Below are 22,763 nucleotides of genomic sequence, written 5' to 3' on the forward strand. Positions count from 1 at the left end.
CCCCATTTTGCCCGAAAGTTTTTAGAGCTTCTCAGTAAAAGTTATGAGATTTGTTGTTCTTTTGTTCTGAGAAAGAGCTGACACCCCCCCCCCTTTTGGGGGGTGTGTGTGTGAAACTTTCCATTAAGCAGCTTGAACCCCACCTGAAAAAAAATCCAGCAGCCGAGGGAGTGAACTGGGGTCAGGAAGGCTTCGCTGTCTGTGCCTCTTGCGCAGCCAGCCACCTGCCCGGCTCTGAGTGAGCGCAGAGGCCCGGGCCTCCCCTGCTGCCAATGCAGCCGCTGCGGTGAGTTTGGCGAAGTGCCGAGAGCCCGAAAGCAGGGCGGGCAGCGGCAGGGGCGAGCACTTGCAGCCCCGGAGCAGGCACGGCTGTTCAAGGAGATGCTAGCAGCGTTGGGTTTTTTATCTTAGAAAACGAGAAAGGAGACGCAGGGAGTGGGGTTGTTTAATATAGTTTATGTCCCCCCCTAAAAAAAAGAAGAGCGGGGCGACGGTGCCTGGGGCTGCCTCATCCCGCCGCTCCGGCGGCACCAAAGCTTTGGCTTTTTCGGCGACAGCAGAAGATGTCTGCGGCGCGGGGACCTCGACGCTCGCAGCAGCGCAGGGCTAGCCCGCGGCCCCAGCCTGGCGGAGCGCGGAAGGTGCTGCCCGGGGGGGGCGGGATGGGAGCGGGGGGCGGCTCTCTCCCCTTCCCCTTCTGCCCCTGGGGGTGAGCCCGGGCGCTGCAGCCGCGCGGGAGCGGCTCGGGGCGCCGGCGACGAAGGGGGGTAAAGGGCAACCTTGAGAGCGCGGCCCGCCGAGGAAGGCGAGGGCTGCCCGGGCCGGGTAGGTGCCGCCGAGCCATTTTCTCCCGGGCAAAGGGGGAAGCGGCGGCTGCCGCCTTTGTCCCCTCCGCGCTGCGAGCGGCGGCGGGCACGCGGGAAGTTTCCGATGCGCTGCCGGCCCCGAGCGGAGCGGAGCCGGAGGGCCGGGCCGGGCCGGGCCGGGCCGGGGCCAGGGAAGGAGGAAGGGAGGGAGGGAGTGACTGCGCCTCTCCCCTCCCCTGCGCTCGGGCGGAGGCGGAGGGCGAGAGGTGGGAGGGTCTCCATTGAAATAAACAAGCAGCCAGTTATTAAAACGGGAACATGGCGGCCGCAGACCCAGCCACAGCTTCATTTTGCAAAGCGCAGCGCAGCGCGGGCGGCCGCCGCCGCCGCCGGACACGCCAGTGACCCCGGTAAAGGCTGCCGGTGCCGGCCCCGCTCCCGCGCGGGGTCCTGCTCCTCCCCGGCCGGGTGCTGCGAGCCGGGCTGCGCGGGGATCCGCGGGCTCGGGCGGGCGGGGGGAGGCAGGGCCTGGGGGCTGCGTCTCAGCGGGCGGGCTGGTGTCGCTGGCGCGGCGGCTTCCCCCTCGCTGGGGCCCAGGCGGCGCCCGCTGCTGCTATCGCCGCCCTCCCCCGGGGCAGACGGCGGCGCCCGGCCGGGCCCGCGGGGGCGGTGCAGCCGCCCGGGCAACTTCTGCAACTTTGTGCGCGCGGCCCGGCCCGGCCCGGCCCGGCCCGGCCCGGCCCGGCCGCCGCATTGCTGTAGCGGGGCGGGCCGGGGGCTCGGCGGGGGCTGCCCGGCGCTGGGAGGGGTCAGGCCCGGAGCCGCCCACGGCCCCGCGCCCCGGCCCGGGCACCGCCTCCTCTGACCTTCTCGCGGGGCCGGGGCCGGGGCCGGGGCCGGGGGTGGGCTGCGAGCGCCCACGTGCCTGCGGCTCGGCCCCCCGGGGGACGGGCTCTGGCATCGGCGCTGTGCGGGGGGGGGGGGCTGTGGGAAAGATGGGCCCCTCACGGCCCCTTGCCAGGAGAAAACGGGGGCAGATTTCGGCGGAAAAAAAAGAGGAGGAGGAGTTCAGGGTAGTTTTGTAAGGGTCTGTTGGTCTGGGCGAGCTGTCACACTGCTGCCCGGGCAGCAAAGGAGGCTGAGCTCGCCCCTGTCTGAGGGCAGGGGGCTGAAGGCAAGGACCTGTTCTTTTCCCTGAAAATACATTATTATTATTATTATTATTACTGGCTGTTTCTCTGCTTTTAGGCCTTTTCGGCTTTCAGCTTGTCTGCAACTGAATGGAAAGCTTTGGGTTATTTTTCTGGGCCCTTCTCCTGCAGAGATGTTTTGAGGCTTAGCCCAGTCTGTTGCTGACCTGGATGCCACTCAATATTAGCACTTTTAGATGTGCAAACGTGATTCACAAGATAAACCCAGAGCTTTCGAATAGGAATCCATAGTGCTGAAAACGTTCTGACCTGTTGTGGGTTTTCTGAGTTCTTTGCAACAGAAATGCTCTTGTTTTCTGCACTCAAAAACCAAGTGAAAACTAAGCTGGCATTTTTCTGAGGGGTGCCTTGAGTCTAAGAAGGTTGAAAACTACTTGGTCAGTGTAGCTACTTTCTGTGACCAAAGGTTTTTATACAGTAGACCTAAAGGGAGTCAAACCACAGAAATAATATTCAGAATAACTTTTTGGCTTGTCTCTTAAAGAAATATGTTCTTTCACATGTTATACATTTGTAGGGAAATTAAATAGATATTTACTATGGAGTGCACACTCAGTTTAATTTTTTGGTGGTTATTGTGCAGTATGTGCTTTGGAGCACAACATGATCGTCTTGTGAATTTATTACAGCGATCATTCATTCATTCATTTTAGTTAAAACCTTGAAGGATCCTCAGCTTAGTCTAACTAAAACTTTGAGAAAATACTTCTACAGTAAAGGGATCCATCTACTACTGAGTTTGCATGACTGCCTGCAAACTCTGAAGGCCCATTTTCTACAAAGGCAGTTTGTAAATCTTTTTAGATCCTTTGTTGCACTTTGCTACTGTTTTCAGGTATTTGAGGAGGGTGCATTTTTTTTAAGCATAATAAGATACTGTAATTGGAATATGAAGTTTTCAAATGTAGAACCACGTTACTTGAGAAGGAAAATGGATAAAAATCACCCAGAAAAGTGACCTGTCACTAGGGTCTACCCATATCAAATATAGTATACAACATTACACTAGTGCTATAGGCTGCAGAGGGAATTGTTTAAGAATAGTTTATGTTGTTATTGCTACTAATGATGCAGAATGAGAATTACTGTGGAGAGAAGCAATTTTAAGCTGTCCTCACAACTTTTTTCCTTCTCTAAGTTGAAAGTAAAAGTTTGGGGGGGTGGGTCTAGTCCATCTGCAAAAGAGCGCAGGTTACTCTACAGGGATAACAAAGTCATTGAAAAAGACAGCTGCTATTACAATGCCCACTGTCTTCTGCTCTTTTCCTTTGTTGATGATGTCACTGGTATATTGACAGAAGCTGTGGGTTTGTGATAAAGTGGAGCTCATGCTAGAATCTTAAATCAGAATCTTGGCGACCATAGAAGTTGCTGAGATCTGGGCTGTGCGGAGACCATCCATTCATTTTTTTTTTTTAATTCAGTTCTAAATTGAATAAAACAAACATTCTCTTTGTTTTCTGAACATGCTCTGAATAAAGAACACTGTGTTGATCCAAACATTGCATGTTTGTTGTGTTCTTTTTCCTTAATGCTTTTATTACCACAGGTTTCTCAAAGTAATAAAATAAAAACATAATCCAGTGAGAGCATAGTATTTGCCAAATTTGTGCATTTTTCTTTTTAGTAAAGTATTTTCGATTATACACAATAGACCTACATGAAGACTTGACATTTCTCTTGTTCCTGTTTTTAAGAGTGAAGGTTGGATGCATTTTGTTACAGTACATAGTTTTACATTGTACTGACATTAACATTTGAAACTGGGAAGAAAAGGGTGACATTTGTATTTATTCTGTTCATACACCTATTACTGCAGATTCTCCCACCCTTTTGCTCCTCTCAGTTAATTTAGATGGCTGCTGTGGCATTTGCCCTCACTTTTTTTTAAATTCTCAAGTTTAACACATTATTTTACTTCATTCTGTTCAGTCATTGAAAACATTCTCATATTCCTGGTGGCAGATAGTGACAAATCCCTTAATGCATGGCAGGGAGGAGGAGGAGGAGGGGGAGAGGGAGGGACAGAGAGAGAGTGGAAAAAAAAAACCCTCTTGAGCATATGGAGACATCCAGAAAAAGATGTGCATCGTCAGCTGTGATTCCATTGTGTGCTTGCAGACAGGATCTGAGCTTTTCTCCTCTTGGGAATTTCAGTCTTATAGAGGAATTCTTTGACTTTTAGATGTTGAGGTAATGAAGCTTAGGATAGCATATAGCTTGCAGATTTAACATGGTCTGTTTTGTTACAATTGTAAAAATTCAGTGGATAAATGCAATTTCCAGGATGTTTGTTCTACATAGGGACAGAGTTTTTAGCAGATGTAAACAATAATTTAGAAAAATGGTAACTTTACGGTGTAGTAACAGCACAGATAAAGAATAATTCATATTTATTTAATCAGCAGCTACATTTTGTTATAGCTTTCTATGAGTTTTACTAAAAGGGTTTGTCAGAAGTATTTCTGTTACATAAATACATTCTATTTTTAATGATTCACTAGCTTAGCTGTTTCAAAAGGTACCAAGGAAAAATGTGATATGTAAAATGACTTCTGTGTGGATTCATCAATTTGGGTGTGTGGAATTAAAAAGTGCAGGTTTTTAGCTATTGTATCAAATTTTTGCATGGTCTTGAACAGGTATTGCAGGCTTAGACAAGAATTAATTTGAGGAAGTTGGTCCTTTATTGGCTAGTCCTTTCCACGTTTATTACCCAGTGTAGTGCTTACTCCCATGAGTAGTCCTATTGAAATAAATTGTTATTCACTAGATTTAAAAATAGCTAGGCAATATACACAGATTCTGCCTTTTGTTCACATCTTAATTTTTTTTTCAGTTTTATTTTGTATGTATTTCTAGTCATTAGATTATGACTCACAGGAATGTAACTTTTAAGACTTCTGTGGAAATCATTTTGACACAGTTTCCATGAAAATGCATGATCACTATTTTGTTTAGCTTTTAAGCTTAAAATTAGTTAATGTATTTGAAGGTCTAGAGTTATTTAACATACCAACATCATATCAGGGTTTTTTTAGTGACATAATGATACCACTGAATGGCATTTATTTCTTTAAATGTCTTCCATAATGATCTTTCATGTGTATAATCACTGAGGGATGCTGCTTTTGCCCCTTTTATTTTGGAAGTTATGACTGACAGCAAGTGTAACTTTTTCTTTCTTTGCACCCAGGCAACTTTTATTCCGGAAAGTCTTTTTGGAGCATATATTTTTATATTTTCCTTAGATACTTTTTTTATCTCTTCAATGCATAATTTGTGTTTTCAGAATATTAAACTTCACAAACTATATTGGAATGGGTAATATGTATTATGCTAAGATAATAAATATTAATATAAAGACAAGAGCTTAGACATAATAGATACAAAAAAAAATTTGGACTGCCCCATAATTCTGTGATCCTCTATTAGAGAATCTTAGAACATTGTTCTTTTGTGGAGGTGTTTGAAAGTTACTCTTGTGTAGGAGGTGTGTAGGACCTTGTTGCTTTTGGTGGTATTTATAGTCAGCATATCTGAACTGGCACTCTTCTTGGCTGGTTCAGTGAAGATTTCAAGGACTGAAGAATTAGTGTGGAAACTAGATATTTTGCCTGTTACTCCTAATGCATGTATTATGAAGACCACTCTTGTGCATGCTGTGTTTTCTTTGTGAATTACTAGAAGGAATTTCTTTTTCAGTGATGTCCAGATGGCACCTTTAATAAACACTACATTACCTTTGAAAAAAAAATACCTAAGAAATAGTACAGTGGTATGTCAATTATTTGTAGCCCACTGATTGTGTTGGGGGTACTTAGCTGTAAATATATGGGCACAACTATGCGTGCACTTAGGTTGCACGAATAAACTACGGAGCTTATAGCTCCAGAGTTTAGTGCTCCCAGGCATGCCATTTGAATGTACACCCAGGAGCAATCAACTCTGGAGTAATAAGCTCCACAGTTTATTCATGCACAGCACATGGAGCTGAGGTGGGGCAGCCCCAGCTTGCAGGAGGCTCCGGGTGGCAGACTACCAGCCCAGTGCTGCTCCCCGCAGCAGAACGTGCTGCAGAGTGGATGGCTGGAGCACGAGGGAGTTTTAGTGTGGGGCTAGCTGGCAGGTAGCCCCTGCAGTGAAGCACCCTCATGCTCCATCCAGCCAAGGGTCAGGCAATTATTTTATGTAGAGGGCCACTTAATGAGTTTTCGTGAGCTGTCAAGGGCCGCATGCGTAGCCTTGCCTCTTGGCAGTTGCCCTGCCCCCTGGTCACCATATTGGGACCTGAAGTCCTGCCCTTAATCCCTGACCTTTGCCACCAGAAGTCCCTCCCCTTGCCTCCCAGAAATACTCCTTTTGGGAGGGTAGGTTGCTGATTAGGTTTTTTTCTTATTCTAAGACATATACTAGAAGTCAAACACTTACTAAAACATATTTGAATTTTATTACAAAAAATTTTTGACATGATTTGTGTTTGTGTACTGTATGTAGAAGGGATTGCGTAATAACTAAAAAATAAGTCTAACTCTTTTATATTGTGTGTGGGTGCTGGTGGGGGGGGAGGGAATGTGTGTATGGTGGGCTGTGGGGGGGGAGGATGTATGGTGGGGGGGGTTTGTTGCTGCATGTGGTGCGGAGTGCAGCCTGCTTTGCAGCCTCTATCACAGGGGCTCCACACTATGTGCCTGCAGCTCCCATACTTGTACCAGGGGAAGTGCTGTGCTGGACTCCGCAGGAAAGCAGGGGGCAGGGCTCCCTCCACTCCAGATGGAGTCTGCAGACATGCACAGGAGGAGGCAGGAAAGGCAGCTGGCTCCAGTGTGGGGGTTCCCCTGGAGCTGCAGGTGCGCAGCCTCTGTGACAGAAGCAGCAGCAGGAGCCAGCTGGGAACCGTGTGGTGATGGCTCCTGGCTGGCCACCCACCTTCACCTGTTCTTATCTGATTCTCCACTCTTGGGTGGAGGGAGGTGGGGAACAGCCCCAGGGTTGCCAGGCAGAAGCTTCTGGCTGGGGGTGAGGCGAGGCTGGGAGGTGAGGCAAGGCTGGTGCTCCCTTTGGGTCCTGCTGTCTGTTCCTCCTGGGTCCTGCTGCTGCTGGCACCTTGTCATCTTTGATAGGCAGCCACAGGAAGATAATAATTAATTTTCTACTTTTGTTAGGGGTCCTGTGGGCTACATAGAATGGCCTGGCTGGCTGAATCCAGCCCATGGGTCATATTTTGTCTGCACCTGAGCCAGCCCCTCCAGCATCTTCACTGCTGCAGAGTATTTACAAGTATTGTCCTGCTGTGGAGTAAATTAGTTTACTCCAAGCTAATACAGCACACGTGTAGATGTGAGATGTTTACTGTATAGCTAATTAGTCAACTGTGTAGTTAACATCTTGTGTAGATGTGCCTTATGTATAGGAGAGAATTCTGGTCTGCAGATAAATGTAATAATGTATTTTGATGCTATTCTTGGGTTTTTTTCTGATTCTGGAGTATCTTAAAAATGTACTTCAACCTTATCATACAGTTGTCATAATAATGAATTATAAAAGTTGGACTGTGAAGGCAGAAACACTAAGAAACATGTATTTACATTGTGATGTGTTTAGTACTCATGATGGTAAGCACTGGCTGGCTAGTTGTGGGGAGATGTACAAAGTTGTACGTTAGCAGAATTGCCTAGGTTTTAGTTTTCTTCTGTTACACCTTGGGCCTCCCAACAAAAATTTCAACATAAATTGATTGTAATGTAGATGTGCCAGAAGACGTGTGTTTAGATCACGAAATTCATTTGACCTGTTTTGCTTAGTACACAAATTCAAACTCTGACTAAAGATTTGGAAGACTAGTGCATTCTTTTCCTTTCATATTATAATATTCAACACACATTCTTTGACAAGGCAAAGTTTAGGAGAATAGTTCAAGTTAATAGATTTATACTTATTTTAGGGGTATAGGTTGTAGCCGTGTTGGTCTAAGGACATAGGCAGACAAGGTTCTTGGGTGAATCTGATATACCTATTTTAGTACATTTTGGTATTTATCCAATATGGACATTCCATTTCAACTTCAAATTTGTTAGTTTTTAAAGTATTTTTAATTTTAACACCAGAATCATAATATTTAATGATATAATGTCATAACAGTAGAATTGTATTTATTTATTTTTAAATGACCATGTGGTCTATTGATTATTTAATATAGTGGGGCTCTTAATAGTTATACTTTTTTTAAAAAAAATCTGTTTTCCATTGTTTTACCTGTGTGTTCTGGCATTTACAATGCAAAACACATTTTGCTCTTTTTCAGCAGAGGATTGCTTTGATGTAAGGAGACATAACATTTTTAATGGAGGAAGAATACAATAATTTACCTCAATTCTGCTGGTTGGTAGTATTTTGTCTGCAAAGCAATGAGAGGACCCGGTTAACTATTTTATCTTTTCCTCTCTCTGGAAGATACAGTCATAATGTATTGCTCTTAATGCTCAAGTTGCAGGAGGCTGAAGACTAAATGTACATGGTCAGCAAAATATTTAATTCATTAAGCTTGCCCACTTAAGATGGGGTTCTCTTCTGGGTGCAGCTCTAAGAAGTATAGTCTTTCACTTTGTTCCTTTCAGTAGTACATAAAAGTTTGATGTTAATTGCTTATTTGCTGATTCTTGTTGTGTAGACTTTAGGGAAAAATGCACCTTTAACACTGCCAGATGTACCTGGTATGCAAGCATTCCATTGTTATTGGAGAGAAATATGGGAGGAATACTATCATAGTTACATAATAGCTTGAATAAAAAGTAAGAAGTGAAGTGGGTCAAAGTACTAAAATGGTGTAATTAATTCTGTCTTGGATTTATAAGTAATATTTTTGTTCTCTTGTTTAGCAATCAAAAGTTTTCCCTTTGGGGGTTAGATAACTGGGCTGGAGGTTAAAGGAAGGGGACACACTAAGACAGTGGTTGCCAACCTTTTGAAGTAGGAGATCACCTTTGGCATTTAAAAGCAACCCAAGATCTACTGTGCACTGCTGCCACTCCCCTCCCCCACTTGGCAGGTAAGTCTGTGTAGGGGGCAGATCAAGGCAGAGGGAAAAAAAATTATTTGGGGGCATGCCTCCTGAGCAGGGAAGTCCCACCTGGCCAGGGCCCTACTCAACTTACCCCTGCTCCTGCCTCTGTGGCACTGTCCCTCACCACAGGGGCCTTGATCTAGCCCCCCCTCCCCCCAACGCTCCCCCACAGCCTGACTTGCTGGGCTGGGGTGCATGTGTGCATGCCCACAGGTACTCAGCCCCCACCCCAGCCTCAGATTGACTCCAAGAGGCTCTGAAATCTACTGGTGGATCGAGATCCACTGGTTGGTGACCACTGCATTAAGATATGGTATGTTCCACATCTACTTCAAATTGTGTGCTGGTACTTAGTGAATAAGTTTATCACCATGCTTAATCAGGAACGTAGGACTGGAAGGGTCTTTCTGGGCCATCAAGTGTAGTTCCCTGCTTTCGCATGCAGCTGTTAACCCAGGAATCCCCAATTTACAACCTTAAACCCTGGCCTGCAGCTGTAAGGAATAAAATGCAAACCACTGAAACAGTGTCCCTTTACATGCTATAGGTAAGGCAGGAAACATGAAGGCATTGCCAGTGTTCTGCCATTGCAACAGTAAGGAAGTAGTTGTTTAATGTGTGCTCAGAAGATCCTAGGGAAAGAATTGTATTTCCCATGCTACAGAGGAAAGAAAACCCTCCACAGTGCATGTTAATCCAGTGTAGGGGAAAAATTCCTTCATGAGCCTGGATTTGGAGATTGCAATGACTCTGGGTGGAAGAGCAAGACTCTCTAGCCTGGTGGTTTTCAACCTTTTTTGCACCAGGACCACAGGGTTCGAATTACATCCTGACTCTTGGCAGAGGGGAGGGGCGAGGAGGAGGGGTATCTTTGGTGGTGGCAGCTGGAAGGAGCTGCAGCTACTGCTGTTTGAGGTGTGGGGTGGGCTGGGGAGCTCTCATTTCTTATGTGGGGGCTCAGCCGTAATTTGAACCCTGCTGGACACATTTGTAAACATTGATGGCCACTCGTAACTCAGAAAACAGCTCCCTGGTCCTGCCAGTGCCCCTCACTCCCAAACCGCTGCCTCCCACCCCCAGGTCCTAGCCCCCAAGTGCGTGGGGCACGGGGGTCCCCAAGCAGCCCCTTGCAGGCTGGAACTCTGCTAGCCTGCAAGGGAAAACCCATGGTTTGCCATGTTTTTCTCCTCTAACGGAAAATCCTTTTTGGAAGTTCATTGATCTATTTTTAAAGTTTGTATGTGACCCTTCCATATATTCTTGCGACCCACTTATGGATTGTGACCCATGGGTTGAGAAACAGTGCTCTAGTCAGGAACCTCTGGGGTTTGTAGTACAAGGAGGACCAATAGTGCTCTCCAGTAAAGAAACTCCATCCTTAACTGTATGCTTTTTAGGACAAAGGCTATTTATACCGTGTCTAGTACTATAAGATCTGTATCCTGATTTCTGGTCTTGGACACGTCAGTCTTAACAATATTTAAGAACTCTTTAATCGGTGGTTTCTATTCGGCTTTCTTGCACTATCCCAAGAATCATTTGGCTCTCGCTTTTGTCAACAGTAGACGAGTCAAGAACTGAATGGGTATAAATACCAAATTTGCCTTTCATTTAGGTATTGTTAACACCTCTTGGGCTCCTGAAACACTGGCAGGGTGAGTTGATGAGTGTGTGTTCATATACTACCTATATTTTCTGGACAGCCTGAATGATACATTACTTAAAAATGTTTTCAGACGTCCTGTTTATTCTACAGCAATGGCTTCTTAGAGTAGCTAGTTGCTGTAGTGATAGCCTACCCATAACTGTAAGTAGTTTTAAACAAAATTTGAAAAATAAGTTTTATAAAAGCCAATAGAACTGCCATTGAGAATGTAATTGTTCTTAAGTTAGTTCTTTCTGCTTTTCTTGTCTTTTATGAGAAGAAGGGATGTTACAGTTGTAAACTGTTCTTGGGTAGTTTGTGTAGAAACACGTGGTGTCAAAATGCTGGCTTGAACAAAATCTGTTTTTAAAGTTTACATGGATAGTAGGGTAATAATATTGCACTTGGAGCTCCTTTTCATAAGGCATGTGCATTGCTTTGGTATGGATATTCTTGTTACTTGTTCCCCTGGATCTAAAGTCTATTCTAATTGTGAGGTTTTCCTATGTTGGCATGTTAGTGGTCCCTTGACTCAAGTCAGAAGTGTGTGTTTTTTTTCAGTGGAGTTTTCTGGCTAGAAAAGAACACCTGTATTTCCTATGCTGATGGCTTTTCATAAAAATGAAGTTTTAGTATTGGATCAAAGAGATTTTATAAGAATAGCAATTTGTGGTTTTATTATATATTAAGCCAGCCAAGCATCTAATCCACATCAATTTGTTAAACTCTGCTTCAAGCTTGATTCATAAGAAAGGATCAGAGTTCTGATATGAGGAGCAGCTAACTGAGCATTTTGGGTAACTCCGGATTTTTTCTATGAAAGTAAATGGTACATAGAGTTCAAACTAATTATCATTAGCAATTGTTTACACATGGTGAGCAGATAAAGGGAACGGGATGCAAGAAGTGGTTATAAATAATTTCAATAAGGTAGGTATTGCACTGCAATATTTATGTTCACTCTCAGGTGTGTGATCATTATATTGTTTAATAGAGCAGTATATTTATGCATTTTCCCTTTTTCAATTTGTGTAGTCAAAAAGACTTAAGTTTTTTCTTTCTCTCATTTTGTTCATAGTACACCTGAGATGTATCTGAGTACTGAAGCTCATACACACACAACCTGTAGAACTGTTTTAACTGCCTCATTGAGTCTTGGTAAGTTATATTGAAATTACACATGTTATGTTAATGATGCTGTTAGTTTTTTCTTCAGTAGGGAATTTGATACTGACATGAGGTGTTTTGAACTTAGTTGTGTAAGGTATAGACAGATCCTTCTTTTAGGTGACAAACATGTTCATATCAACACAGTAAAAGTATAAAAGGACTTTCAGAAGCTTCTCTTAAAATATTGGCCTGATCTACATGTATGATTATAGAATACACAGTTGAGCATAGATTTCAGGATGAGGTCCTATGTTGAAGGAAGAAAGAAAAAGTATATACTGAAACTGCTGAAGATGTAATATACTTAAACATTATAGCAACTGAACACTTTACCCACTAGCTCAATGGGGCCTAATCTTTTTGATAGTTGTACCATAATAGCCCCATGCCCTCCCCTCCCCTTGCCCAGTTTGCTGCTCTGCTTTCTGCTCCCTGCTCTATCTGCCACTGTGCTGCTTGTCCCACCCTGATCTTCTGTGCTCCACACAGAGGCTGCTTGTGGTGCACATGCTGCAGGTTGGCCACCACTACACTAGCTAATGAGCTGACATTTTTTTCAGATGGACTAATTATGGTCTGTCTTGTAGCAAAGCCTGAGTTGAAATGATACAAGCCTTTTCTGTCTATCCTGCCTAATAAACTACTTTAAATTATGACTGAACCAGATAAAATAACACTGATGACTTAAAGTACTTACTACTCAAGGGGTATTGCTACTGAGAATAAGTAAAAAGGGACCCCCTATAGATTATTTTAAACTGATAATACTTTGGTAGTTTAACAAGCATAGTAGACTATAAATGCTTTGTTTCATTTTAGATTGCTTTAATATTAAAAATGTCTATACAACCATTTATAGTTTTATATAAAAATCTTAGAGATTTTCTTTTTATGTGAGATTTGCATGAAAATGTACCCCTTTTTAACATACTGGAGAAGGACATTAGTGTGTGTTTTTTGAGAATTGCAGGTGTAAACATACAGAAGGGACTGGATTGGAGGATTTTTGCAAGTCTTACTGTATGTTGCAGTTTTAAAAATGTTGAAAGCTCACAGGCAAAATATGTATATCTGCACTGAGTATTGCTTCCTCTTTTGCAGTCAAGTTAACCAGTTTTTGGAAAACAAAAAATATTTTTCTTTATACTAACTTGTTTTTGTAGCACTAATAAATGAAAGCAAAAGATGTCCACATCAAGTGGCATTATACTAACTTTGCTTTTGCTTTGTTCAGTATTATTTAAAAAAATCTTAGGTTAATCTCATTAAGTAAAGGTGTTATTGACCTAGTTTTGTCAATTTGAAAATACTGTATGACATACAGCAAGGAAAACTTGAATTGTATGATTCTGGGAAGCTCATTATTTGGAGTGCATAATGATTATAATATGTAGGTTGATGGGAAAGAGTAGATTCTGTAATATATCTGTTTTGAATGCTTTAGCAGTGCCCTACATTTAAAAGAAAAAATAAGGGAAGATATTAAAGTATGTATGGTATTTTGCAGTTTGTTAAAATTTATTTTATGTTAGCACAATGTATATACCTGATAATAAATAGAGATAAAAATTACGCTACTGTAGTACTCTGGATTCTGAAGAGAGTGTAAATTTGTGATGGTTCAGGTTTGACAGCGTGTATGCAGTCATATAAATGGAATCCTGGTCCTGTAGTCACTCGGTTAAACGGGGACTAATGTAGATCAAGATTGAAAATGAAGGCCATTTGAAGAAAAATAGTTTACTCTGTATATAATTGTTTTCCTCTAATTCTTTATTCTCTCTCTCTTTCTCTCTCTCTTCCTCTCTCTCTTTAATAAAACCATTCTTTTATTTGGTCCTGCTTCTTTTGGTCTGCTTTGTTCTGCACTGAGGTTATAAGCTCATTTAGTTGTTATAGTACCAGAAATGAATCAGTACCTTTTATAAGTTCTGGATAAAACAAAGTCACTGTTTGAGGAGCTTATAACTTGGACCAAAAGCAAGAAAGAGGCAGCAATACAAGCTATGAGTTTAGGGAGACAACAGTGAGGAGGAGATCACTGTAAGAAGGAATGGGCTTGTGGGGATGGATTTGAAGGACAAGAATGGTGAGCTAGACAAGAGATATATCTACCTATCTATAGGTATCTGTGGGGAAGGTATTTTATCAGTGCAGATGCATGCTGAACTGGAAGGCTACTGAGTAAAAAGGCTACTCAGTAAAAAGCAATGGAAATTCTGTCATTTGCTTCAGTGGTGCCAAAATTAATTCATTGTCTTTGTGCTGCTCAGTCTCGGACATGTATTGGAGGACTGGAGGGTGGTTAATACTACGCCTTTTAAAAAAAGGTTTGAATTAGGAAATCTGTAGGCCAGCTACTCTCCAAAACTGTTCTAGTGACTGCATTTTGATTACTGAAGAATGGTAAATCAGCTGGAATTTATATTAGTTTAATGGATACTAAGAACAACCAACTCATTGCCTTACCTATGACTTCAGATAAATATACAGCGAGTAAATTCTATTATTGTCCCTATATTTAAATGGTACTCTAGTATGTTTTGTTTTGAAAATATCATTTAATATTAATCTATAGTCTCTTTTTCATCTGGGCAGGTTAGTTACTGAAAAGTAAAATGTCAGAATGAAACTTCACTGAAGACTGTAGTATCAATAAGAACTTGATTCTTATAGTCCTTAAGTGGTTTTAGAATGTGGGTATATACATTGTGGGCTACACACCACATAGGCCATACATGGTGGGGGCAGGCCCTTTCTGTGCAGGCATTGCGTTGCCTCCCTGTGGTGTGGGCCATGCTAGTGGCATGCGGCCCCCTGCCATGCCTTCACATGCCCTCCCCTGCCACACAGCTGTTGGACAGCCTTTGTTTAAATGATTGAAGTTTGCTAGTACTCCCTCCTGGTTTGGGTCTGGAACCAGGACCTGTTCATTAATGACAGAGTCCAGACATTTGTCTGTACAATAGCAATAGCTAAAATACTAAAACCACAAGTTAGGCATACTTTAACGGGAATTTAAATATATTTAGGAATCTTTCTGTTTTATTGATTTATTTATATCTATCTATTCAGATAGGTATAGGTATTGAATGTTAATAAAAGAAGGAAGATTCATTATGTGTTGCTATTTAGAATGCTGTCACCAATTCTGAACACCTTGCATTCGGACCTAAATATAGATTCTGAAGAATAATAAAATTAGCCAAGTTTTATTCAAACTAAGTAAATAAGAGACTATAGAAACACTAGCCAATTGCCTGTCAAGAATGATGGGGGGAGGGGACTGTGATGGAGTGCTGCCACCTAATGCCCCATGCTGCTGCTGTTCTGCCTCTTGCAGGGAGCGGGGTGGGGGAGCCAAGGCCAGCACTGCTGGTCTTGGCTCCCCCACCCCCTATCCAGTCCTCGGCATGGCTTGCTGGAAGCAGGGTGGGGGAGCTAGGCCTTGGCTCCCCCCACCCTCGGTCTGGTCCTTGGTGCGGCTTTGGAATCATGGTGGCGCTCCCCCATGCTTGGAGCACTCTGATTGGCTGTTTCTGTTAGCCATTCAGAGTGCGAATAAAGGGTTATGGACGGACAGACTTAGACTTTTATAATATTAGAAATTTTGGAAATTGAATATAAGAGTTCAATTTTGCTCTAGAAATTTTCAGAATTTTCTGTTATGGTGGTATAGAAGCTGGTTTGCCAGAAGAATAAACAATTGCTTTAACAGCAGTAGTACATCAAGATTTAAATGAAATTAAACACAACAGTGGTGCTTTTCACACAAATAAGGTTAATATAATTGTCTACTATGGGGTCAGAAAGAAATCCTGTCTGGTGGCAGTGATCATGGGGACTTTCACTTTCACTTAAAAACACCGAGCAGTGATTGTCTGTTTTGATTACATGGGTGTATCCCACATATCAATTGTTAACGTTTGGCAGGGAACTTTGACAGTAACCTTTCTCTTTTCTGGGATACGGAAATTAAATAAATTTAACTTTTTTACTTCCCTGTGAAACTAGGTAGATTATTAACTGGGAAAGCTCATTGTTTAAACAAAACTATGTAACTAGCAAAAATAGAAATGAAAGGGAAGCATAATTTTTTTTTTTTTAAATTATGGTTTTGGACACAAGTCTGTCTCTGGCCGTGAGCATAAAGAGGCAGAGCATATCTTCATTTACAGATGAAAGTCGTCATCAACATCTGTAGAAATATGTATATTAAATATAGATTAATGCACTGCCATCCATGTTGGATTCCAGTATGCTGAAAAAGGTCAAGAATGGGACAACTGGGAATTTGCATCATCCAGGAAGATGAGATGCATTTATTCAGGCAAAATTTCCCCAGGTCCTGCCCTTAGCCCGAAACTGAGACTAGCGAAATATCTATCCGACTTAGATCTTGACAGTGAATAGTGTTAATTAAATACAGGTCTTGACTATGACTCTGATCTTTTCGATAAAGGCCAATAGATTTTGCCTTGGCTTTCTGAAAATGTAATTTTACTAGTGTGTTTATCTGGCTGTTTTATATACAGTAAATTGAAGATCCATGGACATTTGTTTTCAATGATATCTCTGAATTTTTATTTTATAGTGATGACATAATGGCTAAGCATTAAAAAAGCAGGAATCCTATTAGGAAACTTCAGGGACTAAGATAGCGAGTGAATTTACAGTTGATTCATATAATGTATGGCCAAGTGCAGTTGCCACCTAGTTAATTTTTTTTTTTTTATTATGTGAATTTGTGACAAAGGCGCACAGGCTTTTTAAAAAATAAACATTGCCTTTATTCTGTATTCAGTTTCAAAATGAACTATTTTCACTAATATCTTGTGTATTAAAAAGAACCCTCAATAATAACAATACTTTTTCTAGATCTCTGTTTATGTATGTATAATAAAAAAATAATTCCTCTTTGGAATTTTGAGGCAATTGATTACCATATGCAAGTGTATTTTCCAGTTTAATAATGTTTCTTTAGACACATTACTCAAATGCTATATCGTATCATACACATTTAGAAGTTCTCCTTTACAAGTTTTGAGTTAGCCCTTTTTTTTCCTCCCTGAAACTGTTTATCAAACAAGAATGGAGTTCCATGAATCATATCTAGAAAAAGCAAGGGGAGGTAAATATTATGTACATTTAGATTCTTGCTTATGCTTCATAAAAAGCAAGATAGTTCTGTAAAGGGACCCTTAAAATGTAATGGTTCCTTTGAAAATCTGCAAAGGGAGTCCCAGACTTGTGAAATAATTGACTTGTTTCTCTCCTTTCAAATGATTTAAATGACTAATTAAGTATAAGAGGTGTGTGTGTGAAAAGTTTTAACTTTCTTTTCTGTTTGTAATCATTCTATTTTTATTCTTTCTAGTACCTTTTTTGCCATCATGAACTATTCAAACTGTTAAAACCGTTTTACAAGACCATGATTTAACCTTTCCACTCTAAACAAAGATGGAGACTCCCAATAATCTTATGCATGCAAATCTGTAGTGTTATGCACTGTTAGGGTCATAGGGAAGTAGTGCTGGAAGGGACCTCAGGAGATCATCTAATCCAGCCCCCTGCTCAAGGCAGGATCATCCCTAACCAAACCTTCCCAGCCAAATGGCTGTCTAAGCTGCTCTATAGCTTTATTTCATACTTTGTTCCTTGAATGGTCCCAATGCAGCAAGATACTACAGCTGACTTAGTATATGGAAATCTTAGTGACGAGCAGTCTAGGAATATATGTAAAATTAGGAGTAGAAAGGCCATTAGTTCCTGCAGCAAGATTTTGCAAATCAGTTCATCCTTGCAAAACCAGGAGTATGGAAAATCACATCAGCATCCTGCTAACAAGAATAAGTTAACATGTAGCACTGAAAGGACCACAGGACCACATTAGAAGTACCTTTTAATACTGAACCATTTATCCAGATAGGAGTGATGGTCCTGTAGCACTGGGCTGAAGCATTGAAGTGGAATTCAGGAAATACGGGTTCAGTTCCCTGTTTTGTCTTTTCTTGTGACTTTTGGGGAGTCCTTTAATCTTTCCATGTTTCAGCTTGCTTATGTGCATGCATGCACACATTCTCTGTCTTTCACTCTCTCACTTTTCTTTGTCCATGTAGACTTTAACCTCTTTGGGATAGGGGCTTTGTTGTGGAAGCACTGAACAGCTTTACAGTTGGGGCTACTTTTTGAAAAGGGTTTGAAACACTGTATAAATACTCCCTTCCCCCTTGCTCCTAAAAATAGAAATTCAGTATGCCCTTTGAATTATTTGTACAGTTTGTATTTGTTTTCCTCTTGGTAATACTTTTTTTTTTTTTTTTTTTTTTAAGGTCTTTGAATTCGGGGTCTGACTGAATTTTTTCCAGGTTAGTTCTGTTTTTTTGTTGTTGATTAACATCCCTTAAATAAAAATATCTATGCATACATCAGCAGAGAAATGGATCCTGAGTATATCTTATGCAGCAGGAAGCTTATTTTTAGGATATGTTGGAATTTGGATAATTTTATCTTTTATTTATATTGCATTAAATGATTACCTGTCATTGCTAAAAACTGAATGGTTAACTGGAACTGGACTCGTATCAATTCTTCTCCATCAGAAGCTCCAGTATTCCATCAAAATGTATCTTGCAGCAAAGCAGAGGTGTAGCAAGGTCTTTCAGAACCTGGGGCGGGATGGGAAGAATTATGCTGACCACTTGAAACACGGAGAGGGGAAGGAAGAGCAGAGTTGTACCTACCTCTGCTCTTCACACTCAGGTGACAGCTGGTATTGCTGCAGTTGGTGCTGTCGCAGCATAGGTTTAGGCTGCCGCTGCTGGGGGATATGCTTGATTCATAATGGGTGCAGCAGCCTTGGTGTGCAAGGCGCCTGGGAGTTGACACTTGCCCCCTGGCTCCGAGATATACTACTGGGTAAGGGGCTGTACCTGCCCAGCTCCTCTGGCCTGCTGTAGCACAGACTCTGAGGGAGAGGGGGTGATTCTGGTGCCCCCTTCAAGTTGGTCCATAGGGTTAGTGCCCTGCTCCCCCAAGACACAGTTCCCCTGCTGCAACAAAGGAGCATTTGTGTCCAGCTGTTGCTTGCTTGCTTGCTTATTTATTTATTTATAATGGTCTCAGTCTGTAGCAGTTTCTAATTTACTTTTCTGCGGACCCACTCCCTTTATTCCCCCACCCTCTCATTATCCAATTCCCACCACCAGTTAAGCATTGAAAAATCTAGAGAATCAAATTATACATGGTTTGTGGTGTGCTGTGGGTGGGGTAATGTCTGTGGTGGATGGTACATAGCATTAAATTACTTATGCCCTCATTTTCTTGTTTTACTGGGTTTTATCAGGTGTATTGTGCATGTGGCAGCCCCAACTGCTGCAGAAATATGAAATTTCAAATGAGAAATTTGAAAAGGGCTCGTTTAGGAAAGTCTGAAACTTTGGGTAATTGAACTAGATTCAAGATGGGAGCTAGACCTCATTTAAAAAAATAGAGGAAAAGAAAGTTGTTTACATCCTGCAATTCAGTGGTACCTGGCATGTGGAAAGCCAGGATTCAAGTTGTTTTTCTGCTTAGTCAGAACAAGGACCTGTACTTGGGTCTCAGGAGAATGTCCTAGCCAGTGACTGTGTTCAGTATTTTGGGTGAATTTCTCTGCCCCCTCTCCTTTGTAAATCCTTAACAGGTAAATTTTTGTTACACGAGAGAAAATGACTCTAATGTCAGTGGGGGCAACCTTTTTGGCAGAAATGCCAGAAATTGGGTCCTTACCCTCCCCAAGTACCACTTCCCTTGATTAATCTAAAGGTCTGCTTTCTGTTCCTTCCCTGTGCTCTCCCTGTCTGATGTACAGGCAGTCCTCGGACTTATGACACAATTGGTTCCTGGAAACCGCATCTTAAGTTGAAATGTTGTTAACTCGGAACCAATTTTCTCATAAGAAACAATGTTATAAATGGGGGATTGGTTCCTGAACCAAGGCCCGTTACCCTATTTTCACTAAAAATACCCCAGAATTTTATACTCGATCAATTATAGATGAGTAATATAGCTACATTTAATATATTTCTATTGTAAATAGCAATCTTATTGATTTGGAAGGACTTCTTTGAGGTGACTTTTTGAAGGGTTCTTGGCTGGAGTCTTCTCAGGAGTCTTGGCTGCAGGTTTTTCTGGAGTCTTGTCTGTTTTCTTAAAGAAAGTGTCCCAGGAAGTTTGGACAGATGTTCTCCAGGGAGATGAGAGACACAGTGAACTTGTTCACTTGCGTGGCGTCGCATCGGATCAAGCATTGTAAAGTCAAAACTGACGTCATAAAGTTGAAACAGGGTGTCAATTTATAAATGTTGTAAGTGTGAAACGTTGTAAGTCGAGGGCTGCCTGTACTGCTTTCCTTTGTGCTGCCTGTCCTCTCCCTGATCTGCCACATGGCACTTGTGGCACTCATGGTGCAGGTTGGCCACCCATGAGTTAGGTGATGACAGTTATTTAAGCTAGGTGACATTTATCTAGAATGAGGGGAGAAATATATATATTTTCTATCAAGTGGAACAGCTTCACCATGAGAAACACCAAAACCACAATATCAGTTTCTCCAGGGCTTGGAGCATTTTCCCAATATAGTGGAGACTAAGTTCAAGTCCATGCTTCACACTGGGCAGGGATTTTCTCATATCATCAATTTGAACCTGTGTCCTGTGTGCTTTGATCCCTGGGCTATAGGGTAAAAGATAATAGTACCATTACCTCTCATCTGTCTTGTGAATAGTGCCCAAAGGAGTATAGAATAGTGAAAAGGAGTAGAGAATAGTGCCGTACATTAGGAGGTGAGTCTGAAGTAAGCTAGGTGTGAACTTACAGTAAGTTGACTCTTTAGCACCGATTGCCTGCATATAATGCTTTTAGTGTGGAGGAAGCTTGACTTTGTCTGTGGTAGCTTACTTCATTCTTTCTGCGTACTAAGAGCAGCATCCACATGGTTTGGTAAGCCACAGTTTGTTACCTACTCTAAACCAGGGGTGTCAAACTCAACCTTGGTCCCAGCCCCCTGACACTGGGTTGGATCTACTGGCTGCATGTTTGACACCCCTGCTCTAAACTAACTTAATTTATAGTGATGTTTCTATATACACTCCTTTGCAAATGTAACCTTTAATTTCCCCGTTTCCTTCACTTGCATTTAAAAAAAGGTGGAAAAAAACCCCAAAATATTTTGTTTGGGGTTGAATGAAATGTTTTACTTGATGTGAAATAATTGTAAAAAATTCAGTTTGGTGGCTGAAGCAAAACATCAATTATTCACACAGCTCTTCTCATATTTGTAGCTTGAACATAATTAAATGGAATAAATGTGACAACAGTAGTTTCAACATAAAAGAAAGTTTATCAGGGTCATTAATGTACTGTGGTGTATTTTACGTAGTGGTTTCTCTATTTTGTATTATTTGATTAGGTCAGTGTAAAGAAGTTCTGTAAGCGAAACAACTGGCTATTTCTTGAAAGCCTAAAAGAACTATGTTGGATCAGGGGAAGGCGTTGTGAGCTATTTCACTTAAAATCTTGGCAGAAGCAAAACTGAACTTTTCACTAGATGTAAAGCGAAGTCCAGATATTAGAATTATAATTTGAGAAATGCTAAGAACTTTTTTATTTTAAAATGACCATCCTGCAAAACGGTGTTTCTGATTCTCTCATGATCTTTAGACTTTTTTCTCTGTTTTAATTCTGTCAACTGATAAGTTTATGAATGTAGTGATAACTTGGTCATGATGAGCTATATTCTGTTAGGCTGGTGCAGTTGTAGATCAATTAACTAAAGTTCTACTGCAGGAACTGAGAGAGAGATGGTATACTCTTTTCTAGAATTTTTGTGGGGAACCATTCAAAAAGTGAGTTCAATTTTTAAATTATTTCCCTACTGGAACAGAGAAAAAATGAACATGTAAAATGCAGTGTCAGGAAACTTTTTTGTTCTGTAGCATTCCCAATTGAAAATATATCTCATTTGCATTAGTTGTATTCACAGAAGAGGATTGTGCAGCATATCTATTGATTTTTATTTGTTGCTGACAAGGAAGAAAATCATTAACAGGGTATTGTTGTTTTGTTATAAGAACAGTATCTTGGAAGGGAAAGAAGAGAAACTGTGAAATACTGCTACATACATTTTGTCTTGTGCTCCCATTTGTGCGAGATCAATTAAGAATTTTCCTTGAATTTTTAACATTAAATGCTTTTGTGTTTGTTTTTTCTTAAGACCATAATTAAAAAAAAAAAAAAAAAAAGATGAGTTGTCATTTACCATTAATTGAGTTCTGTCATGTTGCCTCATTTAGGGTGTCTGCTAACTTTAAATTTTTTAATAAACACTTGTGATAAGATTCTAGCAGCTCTGCAGTAGTATTGCAAGCTCAAGCCGCCCCTTCGTAGAGCTGAAGAGCCATTTAAGAGTCTTTTTGTAGACTTGTTGATGGTGAGCTTTGGGAAAATGTGTGTGGCTAGCAATTCAGGTGACTTGTTTTGAAACAAACAATTTGCATATGGTAGGACGATAGCCAGCCCCATGAAGGTGGAATAATTCGATCCTTTAAGCATTGGCTAGTGATTCAAGAGCTGAAGTTTCAGTTTCCAGCTCTGCTGCAGCCTTCCTACATGAACCACTTAACATACACTCCCCTCAGTTCTTCATGCTTAATCTGGGAAATAAATATTATTCACAAGTATATTGTAGGATGTGCTGTTAATGTTTTTGTATTGCTTGGACAGTTTGGTTGGGTCTCCACAAGTATGCAGAAATATTTAAAATTTTTTGCTTCCATTTTAGAAAACATCAATAAAATTAGAGGCCAGGTTTGTCATCTGTGTGCACA

General features: G+C 41.6%; 1 protein-coding gene across 8 annotated transcripts in view; it reads left to right on the forward strand.

Moving 5' to 3' along the window:
* The first annotated feature begins 393 nt into the window (after nucleotides 1–393).
* NCOA2 (nuclear receptor coactivator 2) overlaps nucleotides 394–22,763 on the forward strand; it is a 273,200-nt gene continuing 250,830 nt past the window's right edge. For 4 of the 8 annotated variants that reach the window (XM_019498602.2, XM_059723988.1, XM_019498603.2 and 1 more), the window contains exons 1-3: nucleotides 1,092–1,216; nucleotides 11,804–11,883; nucleotides 18,228–18,263. The gene's annotated coding sequence lies outside the window, so the exon portion shown is untranslated. Of the gene's footprint in view, nucleotides 642–719; nucleotides 826–1,091; nucleotides 1,217–11,803; nucleotides 11,884–18,227; nucleotides 18,264–22,763 lie in introns of those variants that run through there. The other 4 variants (XM_059723987.1, XM_019498601.2, XM_014606836.3 and 1 more) reach the window with 4 other exon arrangements.

This window comes from Alligator mississippiensis, chromosome 3 (assembly GCF_030867095.1).
Source record: "Alligator mississippiensis isolate rAllMis1 chromosome 3, rAllMis1, whole genome shotgun sequence".
Lineage (NCBI taxonomy): Eukaryota > Metazoa > Chordata > Crocodylia > Alligatoridae > Alligator > Alligator mississippiensis.